General features: G+C 46.4%; 1 protein-coding gene and 1 pseudogene across 1 annotated transcript in view; one reads left to right on the top strand and one right to left on the bottom strand.

Annotated features, from left to right (window-relative positions):
* spab (space blanket) overlaps nucleotides 1–20,781 on the bottom strand; it is a 327,616-nt gene that overhangs the window by 259,404 nt on the left and 47,431 nt on the right. The gene's annotated exons all lie outside the window — the stretch shown is intronic.
* Nucleotides 8,902–20,781, top strand: part of LOC142582119 (uncharacterized) — a 28,089-nt pseudogene continuing 16,209 nt past the window's right edge.

Here is a 20,781-nt window from a genome sequence, read left to right on the forward strand (position 1 = left end):
TATATATATATATATATATATATATATATACACACACACATATTTGTTCTCAAGGAAAGGTTCTGTAGGTCCGGTGCATATGTAGTTGAATAAACGAGGGCGCACACTTACAAAAAATTGCAATTTGCATACGTGTGCTCCCTCGTTTATTCAACAATATATATATATATATATATATATATATATATATATGTCCCTATTTGCACTACGGCATCACTGTGGCTGCGCCTCGCTCACGACCTACGCTGCCGGTGCTGACTGGTACATCTATCTCGGACTGCGTAATCCCGACACAACCAACAAATGTGCACACTTTAGCTGTACTCTTCACCCGGACTTTACCATTGGACTTTATTTCAATTGCGCTTCGCACTTTTTTTTGGGGGGGGGGTCTGTAGCGGCGCGACTATTGCCTCCAAAGCTGGCGACGAAGAAGCCTCGCGTAGCACGAGAATAGAACACGCTAGCGCGCTCTACCTGAGCGACTGAGGTATCGGCCGCTCTCGTTGCACCAGGGCTGGCTGGCCGCCCTAGATAAACCGTGGCCGCGGCGGTTACCTCTTCGCGCCGCCTCCCACAAATCGGGGGCACCCGACAATCGCCCCATCATATTCTTCAACGCATGTAAAAAGGAAGCTGCAGCTTACAGCAATAACTCTATCACGTCAATTGAACAGGCACATATCCCGTTGTCACAGTTCATTCTAAAGAACAGCACCACCTAGCTCCAGCTGCTTGTAATTAACGGATCATGGATATTCAAGAATCGTAATGCCTCTTGAAGATAACCGGCAACCGCTTTCTGCCAATTCCTGCTCTGTGACACTATCACTATGAAAGGCCGAAATGCCAGATGGTAATCGCCTTGGCAGACTGCACTAACCCAGCAATCGCTTGGCGCGGCACCGAAATCCACGAAACCGCTTTCGTCAAGAAAGGACTAACAAAAGCTCTGCTTAGTCGGTCAGCCATAGAATCGCTCAAAATTCTGTAATTCATGATCCCCGGTGATTATCCCGGACGCTAGTGACCGACATTTCTAACTGTTTGGCTCTTTATCCCAAGCTCGGACTTATAGAGACGCAGTAGCACATCAAACTCAAGAACTTTGCCAAACCCTACGCAGTCACGTGTCAGAGGCGTATACCACTTACACTATTACCACTTGTGAAGAACGAGTTGAAAAGGACGGAGTGCATGGGGATTATCCGGAATGTAGAACAAGCGAACCAATAGTGTTTTGCGATGGTCGTCACACGAAATAAGAAAATTAGCTCCCCACCCCTGTTGTCTATGGTCATCTGAATGAGGAGATCATTCGTGAAGAAGTGCCTAGTGTGTCCCGCAAAGCTACCTCAGCCGCCTAGATGCACAGGCAGCATACAGGTACATTCCCTTCGCCTCTCGCGAATACAGAACGACCGAAAAAAGAAGCGAGAAACAACTTGCCCCACAAAGAGATGAGCAAGGCCCAAACCACTACGGAATGAAGAGGTTATCCCACCTCATACATTAAAGGGCCCCTGAAACGGTTCGGACAAATTTTGTAGACGCGTTGGGTACAGCTTAAGTAGAACATTCGCACCACAATTTAAGTGAAGCGTTACGTATTAATGGAGCTACAAGCGATTAGAAGCGACCCTCCTCCCTAGCCATGCTTTTCCTCCTCAACTCGTTCGCCGAGCGAGTGGGGCTAAGCTCCGCCTTCACTGGTTCACCGTCACGATGCGACGTCACATCGTCCACTTCCGGTTGTTTTGGAGCCCGCCCCCGCCCGCGCGAGACCGCTCCGCTAGCCGCTTGGCCGTCGACCCCAAGCGAGAGCTATCGAAGCAGCGTGCGTTGCGAGCATTCTGTCGTAGCGCCGAACGTGTCTTGTATTCCGGTAACCACAGGCAAGCTGGTCATTTCGGCAAATGACTGTAGGCATAAACTCAAGCTGATGAAGGAACATTAGCGTAGACGTACGTGAGCGGCCTGATCGGTCTGCACGGTCCATACACTTGTTGGTGCAGCGCTTAACCAGCCAAACAAAGCGCTAATATTGCTCTAACCAAGTGTAAAACATTTAAAACATTTATAAAAACAACGTGTTCATGATTACACTCCTGCGAAAAATACACACCAGCAGCAAAGAAGAATACACTTCGTTGCTGCTACTGTGTATGGTTGAGCTCCATGCCACCAGGTGGCTGCACCGTGCAGACCATTTGCATTTGACCTTCTGCTCATCTCATGGCTCATCCCGTTACGGCAAAGTCAAGCGGCCAGACTCTGTCCCCTTGCGCTTGCCTTTTCCCTAATACCGGACTCGGGAAACGCTATTGCGTTAGTAATCTTCCGGTGTGAAGTGACGGCCACAAACGCGCAAATCCTGGCGCCGATCGGATAGCGGCAGTCCGATGCGCAGCAGCCAGTTCGCTCGTACGCTGCCTTGCAGAGGGACACGATGTCGCAGCTTGACATATTGCCAGTCGCCACGTTTGCAGTCCACAAGGCAACAAAGTCGAATTATAGTGCTCGCGAAATGACTGAGACCGACTCTGACCGCGGAGCTCTCGTCAAAATGGAGTACCTTGTAACACAAGCAGACGACACATGCTGTGTGCCGGAAGTGCTTGAGTGTACTGAAAAATTATTCTTGTGCATTCTCTTTATGTTACTTTCTTTTCATAAAAACAAATTAACTAACATTCCAACTATTACGAAGATCATTTGTTTACCGTAAAGTTGGAAAAATTATCGATCACGCGCCCTTGTCAGCCAATCGGATAGCTCGCCCCACTGACGTCGTATGGGTGATTTCGGTCATATGGGTAGGGGCGGCTTAAAATTCCGCCGAGCAGTGCGCTGCGATCGGCAGCGATGTGCATATTTAAAACCTTATAATAAATTACACGCTTTACGCGGAGCACTTAGATGTGTCAATTAGTGATCAGAAGGACCTACTCTAACGACTCAATACGTTTGTAGAAAATCGTCAAAAGCGTTTCAGGGTCCCTTTAAAATCGAGAGCTGCAAATGAACGCGGCAAGAACTCCAGGTATAGCTTGCAACCGCAGGTGTGCACAATGCGATACCTGAACGAGATGCATGATGTCGGACCACAAGAAATTGCCACAGCTGAGGCTTGCTAGTTCGCTTTCACTGTTGTCATTTTACCGACTACCTGAGAACTGTTAAGGCCTTAGGCGCATCATTTTTGCTGATTTCGGCGTTTGGAAGGCGGATTCTGGCGCGTGTTACATACACTGTACTGCAGTCTCGTCCTATAATGTATTTACCACATTAAGCCGCTTCGATGGGCCTCTTTAGATCTAATTGTGCCGCCACGCTAGCACGATTGACGTCCAAGTGCGCTACAGCACGCCTCTCGTTTGTGCAGGTTAGTACCCAGTACATTGAAAGGCCCTGATAAAACCGCCATTCCGCCCTGCCTTTAAGGCAGCAAGCTGGAGTTTTCGTGCGTACGTCTTCTGTAATGAAAATCAGGTTAACAAGAAAACCTGTTACTCATTTCGCCTGAATTAACAGATACGGGAGAACACTGAATTGTAGAAATTTTGGTTACACTAATAATACTCTACTGGAATGCAAAGGTTTGACAGCCACGAGGACCGGGAATATATACGTTTACCTTGTCATTTATTAAGAAGCAAGGTGCGATAAGAAACAGGTCAGCGCAATCCGCTGTCGACATAAACCTTGTATGCATTGATGAGATCGCAAAGGGAAGCGTGTAAGTGGCCCAGGAGACGCTCGACATCAAGAGACAGCGTTGTTGCATTATTTCTGGCGACACCAGTTTCCATGCAGGCAAACCTTCCCAGTGGGTGAGATGGTATTTACTAAAGGCTCATTCACAATAGGCCAACACGACACCGATTTCGGTCTGCCGATTGTCGGCGACAGCATTTTTTCCTTCGTGTCGGCGCCTCTGTCACAGTGTACACCCGCGCCGACAATCTGCCGACGTCCGGCGGAGAGCACGGCGCCGGGTTGAAGTAGGGTTGAAGCGGGGACGACAGACACCAAAAAGCGTCGATTTCCAAGTAAACTTTATTCAGCTAAACGTCGCAAATAAATACACGGCAATTGTCACGAACGGCATTCGAAAAGAAGAGCAGGCGTGATTTGGGTGAAAAAAGGCTCGATCGATTTTCGCGCTCTGCCTGAGTGCCGAACGCGGCTGCTACAGTGTCTGTAAGTTGGTTCTGCAGGCGAGACGAAAGCCCTAGTCGCTTTCTTGTCTCGGTCTAGTATTCATAACCCAAACCTAAACAGTGAACAAGCTTTTACGTGCAGCACCACTCTCTCATTACGAAGCATACTGTACGGCGTGGGCACTCCGGAAAAAATTTCACCAGCTGAATTGTAAATTTCCGCACGCGAGCGTTTCACATTTCGCCTTCGTCAAAATGGCCCTTATCTAACGGAGCCCAGCAACACGACGGGGCGGCGGGTTTTCTGCTTTCAAGCGAAATGATTAGCCATCTGGGCATCTATGAAGTGAAATAAGACATCTAGGGCACCTGGTAGCCACATTACCGTGACTTAGCGTTCTTGATGGAAGCACATACTAGACTTATTATCGTTTGGGGACAAGATAATTCCTGAAGGGCGCAAATAATTTTCTAGCGCATCATCGTCATCAACAGCAGCCTATCTATGTCCACTTTAGAACGAATGCCTTTTAGAGCAACCTCCAGCTACCTCTTCTTTGCACCGGCAAACCCTTTTATTTGGCTGAAAATTTTCTAAATCCATTACAGCACCTAATATTTTCTCTTATTTATTCCCGTTTTCAGTGAATTAGTGAGAAGGAAAGTGACATAGGACAAACCAAGATGTATGCATTGAAAGATAAGCAGGGTAATGTCATCAGCAACCTCGAAGGTATAATAACAGCAGCGGAAGAATTCCATACTGACCTGTACAGTACCCAGAGGACTCGAGAGTACTCTATTGGAAACAATAATGAACAGTATACAGAAACTCCTCCTATATCTAGGTATGAGGTCAGAAGGGCCTTGCAAGGCATGAAACGGGGAAAAGCGGCAGGAGAGGATGGAATAACAGTCGATTTATTCAAAGATGGAGGACACATAATGCTAGGAAAACTGGCGGCCCTCTATACGAAGAGGCTATTGACTGCAAGGGTCCCAGAAAACTATAAGAATGCAAACATTATACTAATCCACAAAAAGGGTGACGTTAAAGAACTGAAAAATAATAGACCCGTTAGCTTACTCAAAGTATTATATAAAATATTTACCAATATAATATCCAATAGAATAATGGCAACATTGCACTTTAGTCAACCGAAGGAACAGGCTGGCTTCAGGCAAGGATACTCTACAATGGATCACATCCATGTCATTAATGAGGTTATTGAGAAATCCGCAGAGTAGAATATGTTTCGTGCGGTTCGCGCAAAGAATACGATCGAGCCAAGTGTCAGTCAACACAGAACTCCGTTGCATTATTTGCTCAACTATCTAAACGTTGTGGGTAGGAGAGGGAACACGTTTGAGCACGAGGTCGCGGGATCGAATCCCGGCCACGTCGGCCGCATTTCGATGGGGGCGAAATGCGAAAACACCCGTGTGCTTAGATTTAGGTGCACGTTAAAGAACCCCAGGTGGTCAAAATTTCCGGAGTCCTCCACTACGGCGTGCCTCATAATCAGAAAGTGGTTTCGGCACGTAAAACCCCAAATATTATTATTATATTATTATTAGGAGAGGGAACACGTTTAAGATAGCTTGCGAGGGTATGCTCGTTGATTCCATAGTTAGTGGGAATGCCCAGTAATGCCGAGTTGAACCATGATGCGCATGTCTTTATAAAACACGATACATCCTCTTTTCTGTACAAAGACGAAAGTGAAAATATTATCGAACGGTATTGCGAGGGGTTACGAACATTGCTTAACATTGCTGGCGTATTGGAGGCGCTGTGGTGTTCTTCTTTGCCGTGTTGATCTCCTTAAAATCGGACTTGTCTCATTTGATATCGCCGGTGCACCTCCGTTTGACGACGTATGTTGGTTTACAATGCCGTCGTTGTCGCTTTCGTCTTCCCTGGAATCTCCGGTGGATGACTCCGTGCTGAATGGTTCGGCTGTCGCATGAAGGTCCTGCCGGTTCCGACGCAGCATTTTCAGTCTTCTGTCTCTACTTGGTAGGAGCGTGGTTGCTCCGCTCGCATCACTCTGGCTTTGGTATCCCATCGGTCTCCGCGCACTCGCACGACTTCTCCTTTCCGCAAAGGAGCGTCTCGGCTGTTCCGTCTGTCGATGTTTCCGCACAGACGTGCTGGGTACTTCCGCGAAATCCGGCAATGGCGCTCGAAGCCGCCGACCAAACAACTGTTCACCCGGCGATCTGCCGTTTTCCAGAGGACATGACCTGTAACTGAGCGACCCAAGCCAAAAGTCCTCTCTTCCTTCGGTTTTTTTTAGGGATTCTTTTAACCACCTAAATCCTTTTCTCGACGAAGCCATTTGACCGTGGAAGCCGCGGGCTTGAAGTGACATGCCGGAAATTGTATCTTTCTGAGAAGAGCAGAGACTCGCGGCTGGAGAATTGCGGTCCGTTGTCACGGCACACTTCGTTTGGTATGCCGTGTCTAGCAAATATTGCGATTAGTTTATCAATCACACCGGCTGCTGACGTGTCCTGCAACTGCTCAACCTCGGGAAAATTAGACAATGCATCATACGCACAAAGATACAATTTCCCAGCGTACTGGGAGATGTAAACACCAATCCTACACTAGGCATGCGCAGGCACAGGGTGGATATGAAGGGTTTCGCTGTGTCACTTGTAGTTGTGCTTCTCGCAAACTGACCATTTTTTAATCAGATTTTCGACATCAGTGTTCATGCCGGGCCTGAAAACCAAACGACGCGCACGTTCTTTGCACTTATTTAGTCCCATGTCTACTTCATGGATTCTTCTCAACATTTCTTGGCGCATGCTGGTTGGCACCACGACCTTGCACTCTTTTAGTATCACCCCACTTACTGTTGACAGTTCACTTTCGAAATGCTTAAGCCGTCCCTGCACAGGTTGGTTCTTCTGAAGGCACATGACGACACTATGCAAGCAGCCGTCATTTCGCGTTTCTTTTGATAGGCGCTATAACGTGGCATCGCTTACAAGTGACGATACAACACCTACGGCGTGAATCTCGATGTCTTCTTCTGTTTCATCCTTTTGCAGTTTTCCTACAGAGGCACGCGACAGCAGGCCTGGCAATACGAACTGCTTTCCTGGAACAAAGTGCAGAGTGAAATTGTATTTTAGTAAACGTAGAATGAAGCGCTGCAGTCTCGGTGGCATGTCAGCAATTGTCTTTTGCGAAATATTGATCAGGGGGCGGTGGTCTGTTTCGAGGATGACCGTGCGTCCATACCCAAAATGGTGAAATTTTTTACACCCGTATACCACAGCCAACGCCTCCTTCTCAATCTGTGAATATCGTTTTTGGGTATCTGTGAGTACTCGCGAAGCACACGCAACAGGTTTCCAAGCGTCGCCGTAACGCTGTAGCAATGCTGAGCCGATGCCATTTTGCTATGCATCCGAAGCTTTTTTAGTGTCACGCATCGGGTCGAAGATAACCAGAACTGGCTGGCTGCCCAAAGTTGCACATATATGGTTCCATTCTGTGGCATGGTTATCCGTTCAATCGAAAACACTGTCTTTCCTTATCAGGTCTCGGAGTAATTTAGTTTTTTCTGCGAGTGCCGGTACAAACTTACAGAAATAGTTGACGACACCTGAACTCCATTCTTGTCCCTCGGTGGCAGTAGATGTAGAACTGATTCGACGGAATCAGCGCTTGGCCGTATGCAGTTTTCGGAAATGACATCGCGAACAAAAGAAATTTCTGGCACGCTAATTTCACAATTTGAAGCATTGAATGTTAATCGCGCCTTACGCGCGGACTGAAGGACTGCTCGTAGCCTTTCGTCATGCTCGTTTCTTGAAGAGCTCCATACTAGGATGTCGTCGACGTACACACATACACCAGGAATCCCGTCAAAGATCTCGTTCATGTACCTTTGAAATACTTCGGATGCTGACGCTATGCCGAAAGGAAGCCTCAGGAAACGATAACGCCCAAACGGGGTCGAAAACGTGCAGATCCTGGATGTTTCTTCACTTAACGGTATTTGATGAAATCCAGATTTGACGTTTAGTCGTGAAAAATATCGCGCTTTCGCAAGCTCGGCTTCTATATCATCGTGACGAGGCATCTGTAAGTGCTCCCGCTTGAGACCTTCATTAATTTTCCTAGGATCCATGCATATAGGTAGCTGGCCGTCCTTCTTCTTGACGATAACTAACGGACTTACCCAGTCTGTTGGCTCTTCAACCTTGGCAATGATGCCTGCCTTGAGCATCCGGTCGAGTTCAGCCAGCAGTGGTTTCAGCAGCGCCAGGGGTACTCGTCTAGCCATCTGGACCGCCTGTACGGCGTCTTGTCGCAACACCATTTTCTGCAGCCGCTGAAGGCATCCGCTGCCCGTGAAGACGTCGTTGTATTCCTGCATGAACCCTGTTGTTTCCTTTGTCGTCAGTGCATCAACCGACCTGAAGAAGAGCCCCAGGCGCTCGCTTGCTTCGAGACCAATAATAGCGCGCCCCTTCTTTACAAGGAAGAAGTCGACTTCAGTCGCCGTCTTGCCGATTGTGACCTTCAATCTGACTACCCCGATGTGCTTGATGATTCCTCCCCCATAGGAGCGTAACACTGAATTACTTTCTCTTATTTGTGCGCGGGCTGTAGTGCGCGGTGCATACTATACGGCAGAAGGTTGGCTTGTGCACCGGTGTCCACTTTCAAGTTGATGTGCTTGCTGCCGACTAGTGCTTCTGCTACCCAGTCACGATGGCTTTCGGCAGTATCTACCGATACGTCGAGAATCGTGAAGTCTCCATCAGCATTGACTTCTGCCACTTGCCTGTGGCTCTTGCATGCGCACAGCAAAATTGTTCTTGCCTCCGCATCGTCTACAGGTGCGTCCAAACGCCGGACAATTTCTCGAGCCGTGCTCCCGACCACACCTACTGCATTTAAATACTGGGGATGCAACAATTTCCCTTGGCCTCGCTTGGATACGGTCAATTTGGCGTTGTTCGCGTGCCCAAAGTTGGTTTTGTGCATCTGACAGCTCGGCGGATTTGCACACCTGCTCAGCTTTCGCCAGTGTCAATTCCTTGTCCCTTAGCAGCTTCTGGCGCACTTTGTCGTCGCTCGTTCCAAATTCAATTTGGTCACGTATCATTGAATTTTCCATTACACCGAAGTTGCATGATTTCGCCAGGTCCCTCAGGTTCCTTGCGAATGGTTGAAAGCGCTTACCTTCTGCTTGGACTCCTCATCGAAATAGGTAACGCTCATGTATTTCATTCACCTGCGCTTTGCAGTACTCATCGAATTTCTTGATAACGGTCGCATAGTCCAATCTTTTGACGTGTTCAGTGAAAGTGAAGTTGTAGATTTCCAACACATCTTCACTTCCCAAACTGAGCAGTATGGCAGTCTTCGTGCTATCATCCAGAGGCTTGTCTCTCGGCACCGAGGCTGCTACGAAAAGCTCGAATTTTTGCTTAAAAAGCTTCCATTGTTTGGCAATGTCGCCACTCAGGCGTAACGGTTCAGGAGGCTTTACGAATTCCGTCACGGGTGGCCACGCACTTCTGACACCATGGTTTGTGCCGTTCGCGCAAAGAATACGATCGAGCCAATTGTCAGTCAACACAGAACCCCGTTGCTTTATTTGCTCAAATATTTATACGCTGTGGGTAGGAGAGGAAACGCGTTTAAGATCGCTTTCGAGGGCATGTTCGTTTATTCCATCGTTAGTGTGCATGCGCAGTAATGCCGAGTTGTACATGATGCGCACGTCTTTATAAAACACAATACAAACCAAGATGTATGCAAACCAAGATGCATACAAACCGAGATGTATGTACTGAAAGATAAGCAGGGTAATATCATCAGCTACCTGGAAGGTATAATAACAGCAGCGGAAGAATTCTATACTGCCCTCTACAGTAACCAGAGGACTCAAGAGTACTCAATTCGAAACAATAATGAACAGTATACAGAAACTCCTCCTATAACAAGAGATGAGGTCAGAACGGCCTTGAAAGGCATGAAACGGGAAAAAGCGGCAGGAGAGGATGGAATAACAATCGATTTAATCAAAGATAGAGGACACATAATGCGAGGAAAACTGGTGGCCCTCTATACAAAGAGTCTATTGACTGCAAGGGCCCCAGAAAACTGGAAGAATGCAAACATTATGCTAATCGACAAAAAGGGTGACGATAAAGAACTGAAAAATAATAAGGCCATTAGCTTACTCCCAGTATTGTATGAAATATTTGCCAGAATAATCTCCAATAGAACAAGGGCAACATTGCACTTTAGTCAACCAAAGGAACAGGCTGGCTTGAGGAAAGGATACTCTACAATGTATCACATCCATGTCATTAATCAGGTTATCACGAAATCCGCACTTTACAATAAGCACCGCTATATGGCTTTCATAGATTAGGAATAAGCATTTCATTCAGTAGAGATACCAGCAGTCATAGAGGCATTGCGTATTCAAGGAGTACAGACTGCTTACGTAAATACCCTGGAAAATATCTACAGAGATTCCACAGCCACCTTAATTCTCCACAAGAAAAATAGGAAGATATCTTTAAAGAAAGAGACAGGGAGGCGCAGTTTCTCCAATGCTATTCACTGCGTGCTTGAAAGAAGTATTTAAACTAATAAACTGGGAAGGCTTAGGACTAAGGATCGACGGCAAATACCGCAGCAACCTTCGGTTTACCCATGACAGTGTTCTATTCCGCACCACTGCGGACGAGTTACAACAAATGATTCAGGACCTTAACAGGGAAAGTGCAAGAGTGGGGCTGATGATATATGTGCAGAAGACAAGGATAATAATAAATAACCGGGCAACGGAACAAAACTTCAATATCGCCAGTAAGCCTTTAGGGTCCATGAAGGAGGATGTTTACCTAGGTCAACTAATTACAGTCAACCCTGACCACGAGAAGAGAATTAGCAGAAGAATAAAAATGGGCTTGATCGCATACTGCAGACATCATGAGCTCCTGACTGGGAGCTTACCGTTATCATTGAAAAGGAAGGCATACAGTCAGTGCAATTTACCGGTGCTAACATATGGCGCAGAGACTTGGGGACTGTCAAAGCATGAGAACAAGTTAAGGACCGCTCACAAAGCGATGGAACGAAAAATCCTTGGCACAACTTTACGAAACAGAAAGCGAGCGGCTTGGATCAGACAGCAAACGGCGATAGTAGACGATATTCTAATATACATACAGAGAAAAAAATGCTGTCATGCAAAATGCTATCATGTAATACGCCGATTAGATAACCGTCGGACGATTAGGGTGACAGAATGGGTACCAAGAGATGGGAAGCGCAGTAGAGGGCAGCAGAAGAATAGGTGGTGCGACGAAATTAGGAAATTCGCGGATGCTAGTTGCAATCGGTTGGCGCAAGACAGGGGTAATTGGACATCACAGTCCAATTGTTTGTGTCCTGCAGTGGACACAAGCAGGCTGATGGTGATGATGATGACTCCCGCTTTCCTTCTCTGGGCAACAATTCTATGATTCTAATCGGCCATTGGTTGTGTTTTTCATCGTCATTATCATCATCAGCCTGGTTACGCCACTGCAGGACAAAGGCCTCTTCGATACTTCTCCAACTACCCCGGTCATGTACTAATTGTGGCCATGTTCTCCCTGCAAGCTTCTTAATCTCGTCCGCCCACCTGACTTTCTGCCGCCCCCTACTACGCTTCCCTTCCCTTGGAATCCAGTCCGTAACCTTTAATGACTATCGGTTGTCTTCCCTCCTCATTACATGTCCTGCCCACGCCCATTTCTTTTCTTGATATCAAATGAGATGTCATTAACTTGCGTTTATTCCCTCACCCAATCTGCTTTTTTCTTATCTCTTAACGTTACACCCATCATTCTTTTTTCCATAGCTCGTTGCGTCGTCCTCAATTTAAGTAGAACCCTTTTCTTAAGCCTCCTGGTTTCTCCCCCTACCTGAGTACTGGTAAGACACAGCTGTTAAACGCTTTTCTCTTTAGGGATGATGGCAACCTCCTGTTTATGATCTGAGAATGCCTGGCCAACGCACAACAGCCCATTCTTATTCTTGAGATTATATCAGTCTGATGATGCGGATCCGCGGTCACTACCTGTCCTAAGTAGATGTATTCCCTTACCAATTCCAGTGCCTCGCTACCTATCGTAAACTGTTATTCTCTTCCAAGACTATTAAACATTCATTTAGTTTTCTGCAGATTAATTTTTAGAGCCGTCCTTCTGCTTGGCCTCTCCAGGTCAGTGAGCATGCATTGCAATTCGTCCCCTTAGTTACTAAGCAAAGCAATAACATCAGTGAATCGCAAGTTACTAAGGTATTGTCCATTGACTTTTATCCCAAATTCTTCCCAATCCAAGTCTCTGAATACGTCTTGTAAACACGTTGTGAATAGCATTGGTGAGATCGTATCTCTATGCCTGAGGCCTTTCTTTATTAGGATTTTGTGGCTTTTTTTACGGAGGACTACGGTGGCTGTGGAGTCATTATAGACATCTTTCAGTATTTTTACGTACGGCTTGTCTACACCCTGATTCCGTAATGCCTTCCCGACTGCTGAGGTTTCGACTGAATCAAATGCTGTCCCGTAATCAATGAAATCTATATATAAGGGTTGGTTATTATCCGCAAATTTCTTTATCACCTGATTGATAGTGTGAATATGGTCTATTGGTGGGTAGCCTTTACGGAATGCTGCCTGGTCCTTTGGTTGACAGATGTTTAAGGTGTTCCTGATTCTATTTGCGATTATTTTAGTAAATATTTTGTAAGCAATGGACAGTAAGCTGACCTGTCTATAATTATTCAAGTCTTTGGTATCCCCTTTCTTATGGATTAGGATTACGTTAGCGTTCTTCCAGGATTCCGGTTTGCTCGAAGTCATGGGGCGTTGCGTATAGAGGGTGGCCTGATTTTCTGGAATAATCTGCCCACCATCTTTAAAGAAATCTGCTGTTACCTGATCGTCCCCAGCCCCTTTCCCCCTCTGCATAGCTCCCAAGGCTTCCTTTACTTCTGCCGGCGTTACTTGTGGGATTTAAAATTCCTCTAGATTATCCTCACTTCCATTAGCGTCGTAAGTGCCACTGATACTGTACAAATCTCTATAGAATTCCTCAGCCACTTCAACTATCTCATCCATATTAGTAATGATATTGCCGGCTTTGTCCCTTAACGCATACATCTGATACTTGCCTATTCCTAGTTTCTTCTTCACTGCTTTTAGGCTTCTTCCGTACCTGAGAGCATGTTCAATTCTATCTATATTATACTTCCTTATGTCAGCTTTCTTACGCTTGTTGATTAACTTGGAAATTTTTGCCAGTTCTATTCTAGGTGTAGTGTCAGAGGCTTTCATACATTGGCGTTTCTTGATCAGATCTTTCGTCTCCTGAGCTAGCTTAATGGCATCCTGTCCAACGGAGTTACCACCGACTTCTATTGCACACTCCCTAATGATGCCCATAAGATTGTCGGTCGGTCGGTCGGAAGAACGAACGGACGGATGGACGGTCGGTCTACAGCAGTACAGTAGTACTGCAATAGAGTCTACAGCAGTACAGTAGAAAGAAGCAAAAAACGAAGCAAGAAAGAAGCGGCGTGACAAGTAGTACACGCATACATTCTACATCATACATATATCATACATCCTATACAATATGGCTGTACTTAAGCACTAGGACAGTTTCTTTAAAATCCACTTGAAGATTCGCTCATATCCCAAAAACACGTAAAAGGAAGTCAGCAATTGAAAAAGAAATTTGCCTTTTTCATTCTAACTTAACCACTTCAAGGGAAAGCAAAATTGCCTGCAGCTCACGTTCTGACTTTTGAATTTGTATTGAATTTGTTGACTTTTCTATTTTTGCGTTTGGGGTTACGGATATCATATTGCGCCAAGACAGGTGTGTCAATACTGTGGATTGTCTTTTTATATATTGGCTGTGGCAGTATCCACAAATAGACCTTATGTGTAGGTAAAACTTCAAATCTGGGAAAAGTGGTTGCGTGGGCAACAATATAATAGAGCCGGTGTGGTTCACAAAAATCCGGAGGATACGTTTATGCAGCAGTTGCAGCCTGTCATAGTTCCCTTTTGTCGTTGTTCTCCAGACCAGAATGCCATACCAAAGTTTAAAATCGAACAGGGAGTTTACGTATATAGCGATTGCTTTAGCCAAACATGTAGAAGAGGAGCTATTTTTCTATTACATCCAACAGACTTCTCGAGTTCGGAGCGCAGATGATTGACATGAGACGTCGAAGACAACTCTTCACTGAAGCATACCCCAAGGAACTTTTGCACACTAACTTCTTCTAAGTTCTGTCCTCTGTACTGTAAATTAATCATTTTTTATGCTTATGGATTTGCTTAAATATAATGTACTTCTTTTACTGCCTTAAACTTAAGTTTGTTTTGTTGCAACCATGTGGATAAATCATTTAAATACAGATTGGCCTATTGTTTAACATCATGGAGTGTTGTACCCGTAAAGAATAAACTAGTGTGGTCTGCAAACATGGGTATTGCGGATGTTCTTTGTAGTTCCGTAATGTCATTCACATATAAGAGGAAAAGTAAGAGGTCTAATATCGAACCTTGCGGGACACCTAGTTTAATGTCAAGCTGTTTTCAAGAAGTACATTCTATTTTAACAAACTGACGCCGAAACGATAAATAGCTCTTGGTAAGGTCCAATATGATACCTTGACTTCGATACCAATCTAATTTTATAGCTAATTCGTTCATATCTCCAACACTGAGGTTAGCTTCTCGAGTTAAAGCAGAATACCTGTTCTATAGCTTGATACGGAATTCCCCTATTTTCCCTCTGACCGCTAACTCATTGATCGGCTTCTTATGTACCAGTTTCTTTCGTTCCCTCCTCAAGTCTAGGCCAATTCTATTTCTTACAATCCTATGGTCACTGCAGTGCACCTTGCCGAACCCGTCCACATCTTGTATGATGTCAGACTATAAGGTCTACTTCATTTCTAGTCTCGCCATTCGTGCTCCTCCTCGTCCACTTTCGGCTATCCCGCTTGCGGAAGAAGGTATTCATTATCCGCGTATTATTTTGTTCTGCCAACTCTACTAATAACTCTCCCCTGCTATTGCTAGAGCCCATGCCATATTCCCCCACTGACTTGTCTCCAGCCTGCTTCTTGCCTACCCTGGCATTGAAGTCGCCCATCAGCATTGTGCATTTTGTTTTGACTTTACATATCGCCGATTCAGAGTCTTCGTAGAAGCTTTCGACTTCCTGGTAATCATGACTGGATGTCGGGGCGTAGACCTGTATGACCTTCAATTTGTACGTGCCACAACCACTCTGTGACTATGAGGCACGTCATAGGGGAGGACTTCGGAAATTTCGACCACCTGAGGTTTTTTAGCGTGCACGTAAGTCTAAGTACACGGTTGTTTTCGCATTTAGCCCCCATCGAAATGCGGCCGCCGCAGCCGGGATTCAATCCCGCGACCTCGTGCTCAGCAGCCCAACACCATAGCCACTGAGCAACCACGGCGGGTGTTTGGTCATACTGTTAACCCTCACTTGAGGGTCGTTACAGGAAGGGTCAGTAATTGAATTGTACATAGAACAGGTGCAGCGGTGGCGTAGCGGTAGAACACCCGCCTCGCGTGCAAGAGGTCCGTGGTTCAAATCCCGGTGCCGACAATTTTCCACCGGATTAAAAGAAAATCCGCGTGTTGATAAAATTGCACAAACAGGCCTGGAGTGTGGCCTGATCCCGGTGACCAGAACCGGTAACGCACTCCCTCACCAGAGCAGGATTGGCCACCCTGGTGCAGTACTTGGCCACAACCTCCTATGAACACAACAATCAAACCCCGGCCCTCAGTCCCCAGCAGCTGCGAAGCAACTGACCACGGCGGCGGTCAGACCTGCGACGCAGCAGAGGGTGCTAAGAATCACTGGCTTCGGACAGGCCGCCATTGGAATATGAACCTGGCAACGTTTAACGCTAGAACGTTATCTAGTGAGGCGAGTCTAGCAGTGCTATTGGAAGAATTAGAGGGCAGTAAATGGGATATAATAGGGCTCAGTGAAGTTAGGAGGCCGAAAGAAGCATATACAGTGCTAAATAGCGGACACGTCCTGCGCTACCGGGGCTTAGCGGATAGAAGAGAACTAGGAGTCGGATTCCTGATTAATAAGAATATAGCTGGTAGCATACAGGAATTCTATAGCATTAACGAGAGGGTGGCAGGTCTTGTTGTGAAACTTAATAAGAGGTACAAAATGAAGATTGTACAGGTCTACGCCCCTACATTCAGTCATGATGACCAGGAAGTCGAAAGCTTCTATGAAGACGTGGAATCGGCGGTGGGGAGAGTGAAAACTAAATACACTATACTAATGGGCGACTTTAATGCCAAGGTAGGCAAGAAGCAGGCTGGAGAATATGGGGCAGTGGGGGAATATGGCATAGACACTAGGAATAGCAGGGGAGAGTTATTAGTAGAGTTTGCGGAACAGAATAATATGAGGATAATGAATACCTTCTTCCGCAAGCGGGATAGCCGAAAGTGGACGTGGAGGAGCCCGAACGGCGAGACTAGAAATGAAATAGACCTCATACTCTGCGCTAACCCTGGCATCATACAAGATGTGGACGTGCTCGGCAAGGTGCGCTGCAGTGACCACAGGATGGTAAGAACTCGAATTAGCCTAGACCTGAGGAGGGAACGGAAGAAACTGGTACATAAGAAGCCGATCAATGAGTTAGCGGTAAGAGGGAAAATAGAGGAATTCCAGATCAAGCTACAGAACAGGTATTCAGCTTTAACTCAGGAAGACGACCTTAGTGTTGAAGCAATGAACGACAATCTTGTGGGCATCATTAAGGAGTGTGCAATGGAAGTCGGTGGTAACTCCGTTAGGCAGGATACCAGCAAACTATCGCAGGAGACGAAAGATCTGATCAAGAAACGCCAATGTATGAAAGCATCTAACCCTACAGCTAGAATAGAAGTGGCAGAATTTTCGAAGTTAATCAACAAGCGTAAGACAGCTGACATAAGGAAGTATAATATGGATAGAATTGAACATGCTCTCAGGAGCGGAGGAAGCCTAAAAACAGTGAAGAAGAAACAAGGAATTGGCAAGAATCAGTTGTATGCGCTAAGAGACAAAGCCGGTAATATCATTACTAATATGGATGAGATAGTTCAAGTGGCTGAGGAGCTCTATAGAGATTTATACAGTACCAGTGACACCCACGACGATAATGGAAGAGAAAATAGTCTAGAGGAATTCGAAATCCCGAAGGTAACGCCGGAAGAAGTAAAGAAAGCCTTAGGAGATATGCAAAGGGGGAAGGCAGCTGGGGAGGATCAGGTAACAGCAGATTTGTTGAAGGATGGTGGACAGATTGTTCTAGAGAAACTGGCCACCCTGTATACGCAATGCCTCATGACCTCGAGCGTACCGGAATCTTGGAAGAACGCTAACATAATCCTAATCCATAAGAAAGGGGGTCCGTTGCCTACAAAGTATTTACTAAGGTAATTGCAAATAGAATCAGGAACACCTTAGACTTCTGTCAACCAAAGGACCAGGCAGGATTCCGTAAAGGCTACTCAACAATAGACCATATTCACACTATCAATCAAGTGATAGAGAAATGTGCAGAATATAACCAGATCTTATATATAGCTTTCATTGATTACGAGAAAGCGTTTGATTCAGTCGAAACCTCAGCAGTCATGGAGGCATTACGGAATCAGGGTGTAGATGAGCCATATGTAAAAATACTGGAAGATATCTATAGCGGCTCCACAGCCACCGTAGTCCTCCATAAAGCAAGCAACAAAATCTCAATAAAGAAAGGCGTCAGGCAGGGAGATACGATATCTCCAATGCTATTCACAGCGTGTTTACAGGAGGTATTCAGAGACCTGGATTGGGAAGAATTGGGGATAAAAGTTAATGGAGAATACCTTAGTAACTTGCGATTCGCTGATGATATTGCCTTGCTTAGTAACTCAGGGGACCAATTGCAATGCCTGCTCACTGACCTGGAGAGGCAAACCAGAAGAAAGGGTCTAAAAATTATAAAGAAAACTAAAGTAATGCTTAACAGTCTCGGGAGATAACAGCAATTTACAATAGGCAGCGAGGCACTGGAAGTCGTAAGGGAATACATCTACTTAGGGCAGGTAATGACGGCGGATCCGGATCATGAGACGGAAATAATCAGAAGAATAAGAATGGGCTGGAGTGCGTTTGGCAGGCATTCCCCAATCATGAACAGCAGGTTGCCGTTATCCCTCAAGAGAAAAGTATATAATAGCTGTGTCTTACCAGTACTCACCTACGGGGCAGAAACCTGGAGGCTTACGAAAAGGGTTCTACTCAAATTGAGGACGACACAACGAGCTATGGAAAGAAGAATGATAGGTGTAACGTTAAGGGATAAGAAAAGAGCAGATTGGGTGAGGGAACAAACGCGAGTTAAAGACATCTTAGTTGAAATCAAGAAAAAGAAATGGGCATGGGCAGGACATGTAATGAGGAGGGAAGATAACCGATGGTCATTAAGGGTTACGGACTGGATCCCAAGGGAAGGGAAGCGTAGCAGGGGGCGGCAGAAAGTTAGGTGGGCGGATGAGATTAAGAAGTTTGCAGGGACGGCATGGCCACAATTATTACATGACCGGGGTTGTTGGAGAAGTATGGGAGAGGCCTTTGACCTGCAGTGGGCGTAACCAGGCTGATGATGATGATGACATAGAACAAACATTGAAGATCATGGGTAGGAGAACATTTGTAACACATCGAACATTTGTAGAAAAAAACACACAGCTACATGGAAGGAACAAATAATAAGCTATACAGCTTGAGGGAAATACTTAAGACCAACCTCAAAATAACTCTTAGCATTTTTTTGTACCACACCATTAGGTAATTCATTCCACATTTTAATAGCGTCAGGAAAGAAAGAAAATTACCGACGATTACGTTACTTCCTAATGCGAAATTTGAGCGCAGCAAATAAGCTGTTTCACCTTTTGGATAGATTGAGGCAAAGAAATCGAGCAACACATGTATGCGCTATCACAGAATTTTCTTTTTATTTTTCACACGTATTCCTTTAACAAAGACTCCACTAACAGTTCTTGACAGTCATGAAGGAAGCTTTGTGGTCGGAGAAATAGACTGATATATGTTCGACTTGGTACACCAATGCTTGATTCTCAAAGACGAGATCTATACAAGTGCCTCGCGAGGTTGTCACAGCCGTGGGACGCGTTACGAGCGAGAGGAACGGGATGTTCTTCTGCTTCGGCGGCACGCACCTCTGGATTCTGACGGCGACGGCGCTGGGCCTCTGCTCTGGCAGCTCGTTTAGCAGCAGCAGCAGCAGCAGCAGCAGACGGAGGACTTCCATCGGTCGTCTCGCTCATGGCTCAGAAAGAACTGGCAGATAATTTCGCAGTGGCGAACGGCAGCGGCAATTTCGGCTCGGGCGGTGCACATATACAGATCCGCCGCCACCGATCTGGCTCTCTGATTGCCACCGCACAGGGCGAACGGCAGCGGCAATTTCGGCTCGGGCGGTGCACATATACAGATCCGCCGCCACCGATCTGGCTCTCTGATTGCCACCGCACAGGGGTTGCATTGGAGGAGGAGCGAAGAAAGGAATTAAGTTCGAGCCGGCGCTTTGACAACCGGAGACTCGCAGGAAGAGGGGGGAGGGGGGCGGCGTGTACACCCAGCGGCAAACGATGGGGGCAGAAGCGCGCGCAGCAAGCGGACAACACGATAAAGGGAGGAGGGAAGAGATAGCAGCGACTGACTGATGCCGCTGACGCCGATAGTGAGTCAACCCCAGCTGCGGAGTTGGTTTCAGGGACAACGCCGCCGATGCCGACACAAACAATATGATACCCTCGCTTCCGCAGCGCTAAGAACCAGGTCTAGCCGTGGGAAGGTGGTCACGTATTCGTCGACGTGCCGGGGCCTACGTGAAATAACCGGCGCGTCGGCAACTGAAGAGCACCCTATCCGCCACACAAGAACAGGGGGGGGGGGACCCTTTCCTCCTCTTTCTGCATGGCGGCGACGGTGTTCTATGCAGTCACGTTATCTTGACTCTCTAGCGGCGTCAGCGGCATCCAGCGGTATCAGTCGGTCGCTGCTAGCGCTGGGGGGATGAAAGGGGGGCGGAGCTGGTTACGAGGCCGACGACAACGCCGACGACGACGCGAAACCCTGGAACGGACGCCAGAGAGCTGCGCTCTAAAAAGCGGAATAACTCTGTTCGAGCTATTATTGGTTGCACGAATGTACTGAGTGTTGTTCGTGGTAACCTTTTTGAAGAGCGTTAGATAATCATCCTTGTTTATTTTCACATCTGCGTATAGTATTTGAAAAAGCAATTTCAATCGCTGCTCCTGCCTTCTTGATTCCAGTGGTTCCAAGTTACATATTTTTAACATTTCAGTTACCGAGTCACTTCGTCAATATTTAGAGCAGATAAAGCGAACTGACATTGTTTGAATTCGTTCTAGTTTATGTTTTAAAAACTTTTGAAGGGGGCTCCACACAGCACCAGCGTATTCTAGGA

Source organism: Dermacentor variabilis, chromosome 5 (assembly GCF_050947875.1).
Source record: "Dermacentor variabilis isolate Ectoservices chromosome 5, ASM5094787v1, whole genome shotgun sequence".
NCBI classification, from domain to species: Eukaryota; Metazoa; Arthropoda; class Arachnida; order Ixodida; family Ixodidae; genus Dermacentor; species Dermacentor variabilis.